This window comes from Nelumbo lutea, chromosome 1 (assembly GCF_056320005.1).
Source record: "Nelumbo lutea isolate HS-2025 chromosome 1, American lotus-T2T, whole genome shotgun sequence".
In the NCBI taxonomy this organism is placed as follows: Eukaryota; Viridiplantae; Streptophyta; class Magnoliopsida; order Proteales; family Nelumbonaceae; genus Nelumbo; species Nelumbo lutea.
Window position 1 is genome coordinate 101,742,433 of NC_142684.1, and position 9,512 is coordinate 101,751,944.

Below are 9,512 nucleotides of genomic sequence, written 5' to 3' on the forward strand. Positions count from 1 at the left end.
ACGACAGTGACCCCAATGCGATGCACCACTGCCAATGTGGTGTGGGGGAGGAGAGATGAGAACGGCGGTGGGATTTCCATTTAGAATAGATGCAGTCATTGACTGTCATTTGTTCGACGAAATGCCCAGACCCCCCTTCCAGTCCCCACCCATCACGCCTAGCCCCCCCGCATGCCTAGCCCCCCAACCTCCAAGCCCCCCTCCCCCCCTTCCACCTCGTATGCCCAGTCACCCGTATGTGACCTCTAATCTGTTCTAATGATTGCAGGTACAAAAAATGTGAGTGGGCACCATGAATGTGGTGTGGCCATGCAGTGGAGAGTGTGTCATAGTCGTGGCTAGGAATGGAAAGCCTGAGAACGTTGACCGACAGTTCTATGGGTGCCACTACTATGTAAGTAGGTTATCAGTTAGGTAATTTTGTTGTAGTTTGCCCAACATGGTCTAAGTTTAATAACATGTATTTGTTGTAGTTTGCCCCTGATAAATGATGCACCTTTTTCTTATGGAAAGATGAAGCAATGATGTGTCCCTGTGGCATTGGGCTATGTCGAGTGTTCACATCAAAAAATCCTAGTAGCCAAGAAAAATGGTTTTGGGTGTGCGCAAAGCCTTAGGTAAGAAAAAAATTTGTTATTCCATAATTATTTTGTTTAATGACTTATGAAAGTTCAATTTTTTTTGTAGGATGCAGGTGACTGTAAATTCTTTTCATGGGCAACACCGGTGGATAATATAACCATGAAAGCAGATGATGGTTCAGGATCTTTTAGAATAAATGAAAGGTCATCTATGGACACATTGGATGAAGTAGTAGCAGTTGTACAATCTAAGAAGGATAGTTTGGACAGGATGTCCAAATTTTGTGATAAGTTATTGAAGCATATCAAGGATTTATGCATAAAAGATTCATGATCTGGATTTCTAATTTTCACATTAGTGTTTGAAGGTGTCTATTTAATCAAACAGTTGTGAAAGATTCATGAACTAGTAGCAGTTGTACTGTCTCTCTCTCTCTCTCTTTCTCTCTCTCTCTCATATGTTTTATTAAACAATGGAAGCGTCCGTTTAATCAAGTAGTTGTGAAAGATTCATGAACTAGTTGCACCTTTTTTCATATACAGACTAATTCCATAACTGGTTCTATAACATACACAGAATCAGTTCAGCACTATCAAATTTACTCCTACTACAATGTATTTACCCTTGTATTGAGATCAATACCAAGACTGTCAAATTTAACAGTCATGGGTGAGGCAATGAAGTTCCTACTACAATTATGTCATTGGTGGGCCAATCAAGTTCCTGCTACAATGTAGAGCAACAACCTTTCTTCCTTTCTCAACTGAAGGAATAGCACCCAACCCAATCAAATACATTAAATTAGTATATTCAAAGATAGACTATCAGTTATGAGATCAGTCTACATCAAACACCTGTATCCATATGAAATCATTCCATTTAGTTGGGGTTTCAACTGAATCAAACACCTGCATCCATATGAAATCAGTCCATTTAGTTGGAGTTTCAACCGAATCAAACACCTGGGTCCATATGCAAGCTGATATACAGAACCTGTATCAACTGAAGCAAACACTTACATCAAACCCAACTTGCATCAAACACTTGTATCCATATGCATTAAATCTAAGGAATTCAAATGAATTCCAAAGAATTCCAAAAAGTAAGAACTATATCAACTGTATCAATACACAAGTTCTATAATCACTAAAAATTTCATATGCTCTCTCCTACATCATTGTTCCAAAGTTCAAAATATAATCACTAACAAGTTCTATGTGCCAAAATATATCAAAGTTCAAAGCATTCCAAAGTTCAAAAAATAATAATAATAATAATAATAATAAGAACACAACTGTTCCTCTACCTCTCATGGTTGGGAGTATCTCAAATCCTAGCTATTCTGTTCCCCTACCTACACACATCAATTAAAATGAAAGTCAGTACAAACTTTAACTGACATACTAAACTGTTATGAAAAAACAAAAATGTCCTCACCTGTCTTCCTAATCAAGCAATGTCTAGATGTTGCAAGTTTCCCATGTCAGTTCTACCGCCTATACCTTCACTAACAGACCTCCCCCTCCCCCTCCCCCTTATTCTACCACCCCTATCAGACATTCCACTTGCTGCTCCACTACCACCTGTTGCTCTTGATGATGAGCCAGCAACAACTTGTGTAGAAATAGCCCCTCTCTTGGGTGGCAAGACTTTCCTTCTTGCAGACTGGGTATGATCATGATCAGCAACAGGCCCTCCACCCTACAATTCAAATACCCTGGTTAGTACACAATACACAAGTAAAATGCCATTCATAACTTCATTTATGTTGAGTCTTGAGTGATTTTTTTTTTACCACTGGAGTCTCTCTATTCATATCCGGAGAAGGGGCTTTGCAATTCCTTCTGTTGTGCCCTATTACACCACAAATGGAACACCTGGCTGTCTTTCGTTCTAGTGGGGCACGGTATAATGGGGATGCTTCATCCTCTTCTCTTCTTCTCATGGTTGGGTGTCAACCTAGCCTCCTCCTCACTATGGGGGGTGTAATCGGGTGGTGTTGCACTTGTTGCCAGTATTTTTGTCTCGGGAGAGCATGAATAAAATGACTGTACACCTTTTCATATGTTGCCTTGTGGAAGGCCTTGTCACATAGGTCCTCCACCTTACCTCTTGTAAAGGTAAGCACTGCAAGTGCATGAGCACAAGGTAGGCCACTTATGTCCCAAACCTTACATGTACATGACATTGACATTTTCAACCAAGTCAGCTCCTAGTGTTTGAAACTCATATTGCCCTAATTGGAAAACCCTAACAGACCTATTCAAACACAATAAGTAAGTACATGTGTAATGAACTGCTCAAGCCAAAAAATACAATAAGTATATGGGCAATAAACATCACCTAGCTTCCCTTGATCTCCTATCAATGATTGATTGCATTTTAGGCAACAGACCAGGCCTAAGTGTAGTGGATGCCTTGTGTCTATAATAAATCTTCTGCATCCATCTTTTCCTTATGTCCTCCAACATCTCAACAATCGACATTACTTTGGCCTCTCCAATCCATGCATTAAATGACTCTTTCTAGTTGTTTGTTATGTCATTATACTTAACTGATGGATCAAACCCATGCCTAGACCATGTGTCGGGGGGAATCCTGCTAAGCCATTCAAATTCATCTCTAGACATGCTTTTGATTACTTCCATGTAATGAACAAAGTCAGACTGGGTATATGATTTCCCAACAGCCCATACTACATCTTTCAATGCCTTCCCCTTGAATAGCTTTTTGAAGTTGCTATATAGATGTCGTAGATAGAACCTATGATTTACACCAGGCATGCAACACGACACTGCTTCAACAATGCCCAACAAACACGCATCACATTTATTGGTGCTATTTGTAATCAAAACAAAGGAAATTATGCATTAACTCAACCAAACAAATATATACATACCTTCTACCTATTCGACATAAATGTTCATCTTTGGACGTGCTTTTGATTACTTCCATGTATTGAACAAAGTCAGACTGGGTATATGATTTCCCAGCAGCCCATACAACATCTTTCAATGCCTTCCCCTTGAATAGATTTTTGAAGTTGCTATATAGATGCCGTAGATAGAACATATGATTTACACCAGGCATGCAACACGACACTACTTCAACAATGCCCAACAAACAAGCATCACATTTATTAGTGCTATTTGTAATCAAAACAAAGGAAATTATGCATTAACTCAACCAAACAAATATATGCATACCTTCTACCTATCCGACATAAATGTTCATCTGTGTGGGTCATCAATACCTAGAGCATCTCTTAACTCAACCAAGAACCATGTCCAATTGTCTCTACTTTTAGCTTCCACCACAGAATATGCAATAAGAAAAATTCCATTATTGCCATCAATCCCTAGAGTTATGAGTATTATACCTCCTATTGCATCAGTCTTGGTGTGGCAACCATCCAATCCAATTATTTTTCTGTAACAATTCAAGAACCCATCCCTTGGACCTATAAGGCATATGAATACTCTCTTGAAAGCTCATATGTGTCTTCTTCTATTGCAAGTGGGGCATACAACTTCACAACAGACCCAGGGTTGCTTGTAAGCAAGGCTGTACAATATTGAGGGAGTATTGCATATGAATCTGCCAAACATTATCATAATTTCAAACCTAAGCACACTGCTTAACATGATAGGATCAACCCTTAACAACAATTCAATCTTTGTTGACAGCCATGTATTTGTTGCCTCCCTATTTGTAGTCACCCCAATACAACCATGTGTATCATTGAGGATCTTAATTATGAAGCTACCTCCATCATGAATTCTCCAGCCACAATCAACTACAACACACACTCCAGTAAACCTACATTTCTCATTTTTCTTTCTTTTAATTTCTATACCCTCTACCATACAATATTGTCTCAATGCTTGACTAAACTCTTTCACATTGGTAAACTCCATACCAACCCAAAATCTTGGTTTGGAAAAGTCAAAGTCTAGTGTATTGCCCCTCTCCCTTGGACTACCATACTCACTGGTAGGCTCATAATCAGACAAATCAGCACCACCACCATCATGTACACCCTCATTACCATCATCCTCATCCGAACCCTCATGATCCCCAACATCCGAACTCTCTTGATCCCCTCATCATCATCATTCGAATAATCCTTACCATCATCATAAGAATAATCCTCACCATCATCATACAAACCCTTAAATTCCCCATCATCAACATCATGATGACCATCCAACCCCTCACCATTACCATGGCTATGACTAGCAACATCATCAATTACATAATAGTCAATATCATCATTTTGCATTTGTTCCTTTCCCTTGCCACTACACCCATCATCCATACTAACACACTTGGCTTCAGTATAAGTAACATAGAATATTATCTTACGGAGGTCCTCATGGATGGCAAACATGTCCATCACATCATTTTTACAACCAAGAACTCCTAAATGCTCTTCTAAATCCCAACCTGGTATCCTGTAGTTGATAGTCACAATGCTTCCAGGAGGTATAGCAACCAATGAATAGAAGTCATTCAAGATATCTAGATAACAAATTCTGTCACTATCAACATTATCCACATGTCCAACTTGACCATTTACGTATGATAACTTCCCATCTGTGGACTTCCAAAGGCCACCATAATTGATGATGAACATGTATCTACTCCCATCCATCACCTACATCATAGACAAGGACAAATATAGTTACAACATAAGCTACACAATAAGTACACAATAAGCTACACAATAAGCAACACCCTAAGCACCATAACCTACAAAATAAGCTACACCACAACCAAAAACATAAGCTACACTATGAGCTAGAACAATTCCAATCATGGGCCCTACACTTGAAATAGTGTTTCATACATTGGTATTGACATATTCATGCGATATTGACAGATTCATGCTGAAACAATGCTTCAGACATTTTGTCGAGCACTTGGACCCATGTGTTGATCGCATGTGTATGAATTAAAGCAAACACATGGGTCCCAACACACTCCAACACACCACATATACCCAGATCTACGAGTGGTCCCCCAAAACCTCCAAGTGCCATTTTACCCTAATTTGTCAACGAATCCCTAGGAGTGGTCCCCAAAAACCTAGCTAAAATACACATAAAAAGCTGGACCATACCTCTATGATGATAGAAAACGCAGGCTATCTCAAAGAAAGTTGTAAGAAAAATATTCGAATTCCATTGCAAAACAGTAAAAATTTGTAAGAAAAATATTCCAAGAACAACTAACTCAGAGAGACGACAAATGTCATCCCTCCCCCAAAAAAACATGATGGAAATGCATGTTTTTTATACAAACTTGTTGTGCACTGTCGTACAACCTACCGGAGTTTGCAGCGGTAGTCGTGGAAGACGACTGTGGTTCTTCTCCGCATGAATGATGATGTATTTCTCTCCAATGAATGATGATAAACAGTGTTTGGGCGAGAGTAATACTTTAATCCCTCCCTCATTAAGGGAGGGCAAAAACATAATTTGAAAAATGGTGCAAAATGAGTTCAATATGAGTGAGAGTTAATGGAAGGGTAAAAATGTAAAATCATCTTTTCCATCCCGATTTAACGACAAATGACAATTGTCAGAAAACTTAAGGGTACCACAAGACAATAGCTAAACGGTAGGGGTACCGCGTGTCATTAGGCCAAATAGTAGGGGATGTTTAAGGGATTTACCCTAAAAATAATATGGGTGAGAGGCTTGAAGAGCACTGGAGCATTACTAATCACTTTGTGGAGGAATTTGAGAAGAGGTTCCAAACTAAGGGCACTAGTGGCATTGAAGATTTCATTTGTGGTATTGATAAGTGTGTCATGGATGAGCAAAAATAAGGTTATTACTATAGAAGTCTTCAACACTAAGATTTTTAAGGCTTGCAGTCGATAGGTGATTTGAAAGCACTCGGTCCTGATGGGTTTAATGCCCTATTCTTTAAGAAGTTTTGGGGTATTCTAAAAGAATTTTTTTGCGAGGTCATTAGAGCCTTTTTTCACTCTAGAAGGCTATGCCTCATATTGAATAAAACCTTCATTGTTGTTATCCCCAAATTTGACAATCCAGAAATTGCAAATAATTACAAACCAATCAACCTATGTTATGTTATTTACAATCACAAAAATCCTAGTTAATAGAGGGCCCATTTGGCGTGTCTTTTTGAGAAGATCTTCTTGTAGTTATGACGGTCAAAAGACGCATTGAGCTTTTGAAATAAGATCTGGGTAGCCCGAAGATAGTCTGGCAGACACACGTCTTTCCATGTGTCTGCCCACATATTTTCGCATAAGATTAAAATGCGGAAGGCGTAGGAAGCTTCAATGAAGCTTTCTAAAATCAGCCCGAAATGGGCTTCTCGCATCTTTTGGTGGCTAGATATTCCGCAAGCCAAACGGGAATAGACCGAAAATCAATCTTCCTGGCTTGTAAACAACCGAAAGACTGCATGGAAAGACACGCCCAACGGGCCCGGAATCAAGCTATTTCTGGAAGACTTAGGTGGCGTTTGATTGCATTTTTCAGACGTCTGAATCTGAAAATGTTGCTTTTCAGATGCCACCTTTGGTGTTGCATTTGAAATAGGGTTTGAAAAGTTTTTTTTAGATCTGAAATTTTTAGACTCAGGCCTATCACTTAACGCGCTTAGACATGTTTCAGACATGACCTAAAGTAAAAAATACCCCTCCCCAATCGACATCTCTCTCTCATCTTCATACAACTCTCTTTCTCCCCACCCTGTCTTCTTGTCACCATTGTTGCAACTTGCAGCGGCGGTTCTCTTGCTCTCTCTTTCACCCCTGTCTTCTCGCCACTACTGCTACAACTTGCAGCACAATTCTCTCTCTCTTTCTCTCTCTCCACTGCCATCGTTGCTGCAACTTGTAGTAGCAGCAGTTCGATGAATAGTAATAATAATTATTATTAATTATAAATTATTTTTATTAATTATAAATTATTTTAATATTTTTTTATTAAAAATTAATTATTTTTTATTAATTTTACTCGTATTATTTATTATTTATTAATTATTTTTATTAACTAGTAATTTTTAATTACTCTGTTACATTTTAAAAATTATTTTAATTTTTATTTATGTAAATTAATAATTAGTAATTATTTTAATATGTTTATAGTCATTAATTATTTTTTTTATTTTAATCATTTTATTTATTAATTAGTAATTAGTAATTATTAATTTTTTTATTTGTATTGTTTCAATATTATTTTGAGGTTGAAAATTATTTTTTATGATATAATGCAAATTGAACTCAACATTTCCAAATAGTATGTTCTAGGGGTAAAATAGTAAAATCAATAAATTTCAGATGGTTAAGGGTTGATCTAACACAAACAAACTTATGGATTCAAAGCCTCTAAAAAGTAGAAAAGCACATATGCTTCTTTTCAGATTTTAGACATATATATATATATATATATATATATATATATATATATAACTTTTCAGATGTGAAATTTCATATTTATCAAATGCCACCTTAGTCTCTCCTTTTCAAAGTGCTTTTGTCCCAAATAGGCAGATTAGTAATAACATTCTCATTGCTCATGAGATGCTCCACTCTATGAAAAAATAAAAATAAAAAAGGAAAGAAGGGTACGATGGCTTGTAATATTGACGTGGAAAAAGTTTATGATAGGCTAGAATGGGATTTTATAGAAACAGTTCTAAGGAAATTTGGTTTCCATGATAAATGGATCGGATGGTTCATCAAGTGTCTTAAAACAACAGCCTTCCAAATTCTGATAAATGGTACACCCAATACAACGATCTACCCACCTAGAGGTATTAGACAAGGAGATCCCTTTTCCCCTTACATTTTTGTTCTATGTGCAGTTGCAGAATCACTTTCTAGGAAGTTGGAAAAGGAATCTCTTAACCTTAACACTGGTATTGGATGTAAAGCTGTAAAGAATTCTCCCAAAATTCCTATTATGCAATTTGCAGATGATTGTTTGATATTTGTTGGACCTTCCATTAATGCTTGCCTCAAAATCAAAGATATTCTGGAAAAATTTGCTAAGGCATTGGGTTAGAACCCAAATTTCAAGAAAGCATTTATTCATTTCTCTCAAAATATCCCAAATAAATTCCAAAAAATTCTTGCCAAGATTCTGAAGATTCCTATTCAATCAAACAATGGCTTATACTTGAAGGCCCCCCTAAATTAATTCAAGAGTCACTAAGGACTTATTTCAATTTGTAAAGGATAGAGTAATCAAAAAACTTGCTGGTTGGAAGAGAAATTCTCTTCCTCTTACTGGTAGAATTACTCTCTTAAAAGCCTTTGCTAGTATGCTTCCTCAATATATCATGAAATCTTTCAGGTTGCCTAGTGGCATCATTGAGGACATCAATAAATCCCAGAAAAAATTTCTTTTGTCTAACTAGTGATAAGAAACCTTTGCACCTTATAAGATGGAACAAGGTTTGCTATCCTAAAAATAAGGGTGGACTTGGCCTTTTTAATTTAAAATGGGCTAATGAAGCCAACCTAGCCAAATTGGGTTGGAAAATTCTTAGAGAGAGATAACTTATGGGTGAGGGTTGTTAAAGGGAAATATTTGAAAGGAGAAGATTTCCTAAGAGTTAAAGCCAAGAAAAATATTTCTTGGCCCTGGAGAGGAATTATTGATTCAAGAGACCTTTTGAGGAAAGGTATTGGTTGGATTGTTGGAAATGGGAAATCCGTCAATTTCTAGGACAATTGGGTCGGTAATGATATTCTTGTTGAGGGACTTGATCTAGTTCCGCATGAGATGGAGAACATAGGGTCCATTTGGTTCATAGGAATAGGGGTCCGGAATCGGAATCAGAATCAGACTGGATCATTCCGGTTCCAGGCATTTGGTTGGGTAGAATCAGAATCCAATTCCCATTCCGAGTGGAATGGCAATCTCCCATTTGAGGGAATGGCC

At 37.5% G+C, this 9,512-nt stretch overlaps 1 long non-coding RNA gene across 1 annotated transcript; it reads left to right on the forward strand.

Moving 5' to 3' along the window:
* The first annotated feature begins 274 nt into the window (after positions 1 to 274).
* On the forward strand, positions 275 to 1,115 carry LOC148876453 (uncharacterized). Its single transcript, XR_016105930.1, has 3 exons — positions 275 to 394; positions 474 to 617; positions 688 to 1,115. It is a non-coding gene; the product is annotated as an uncharacterized LOC148876453 (long non-coding RNA).
* The last annotated feature ends 8,397 nt before the right edge of the window (positions 1,116 to 9,512 follow it).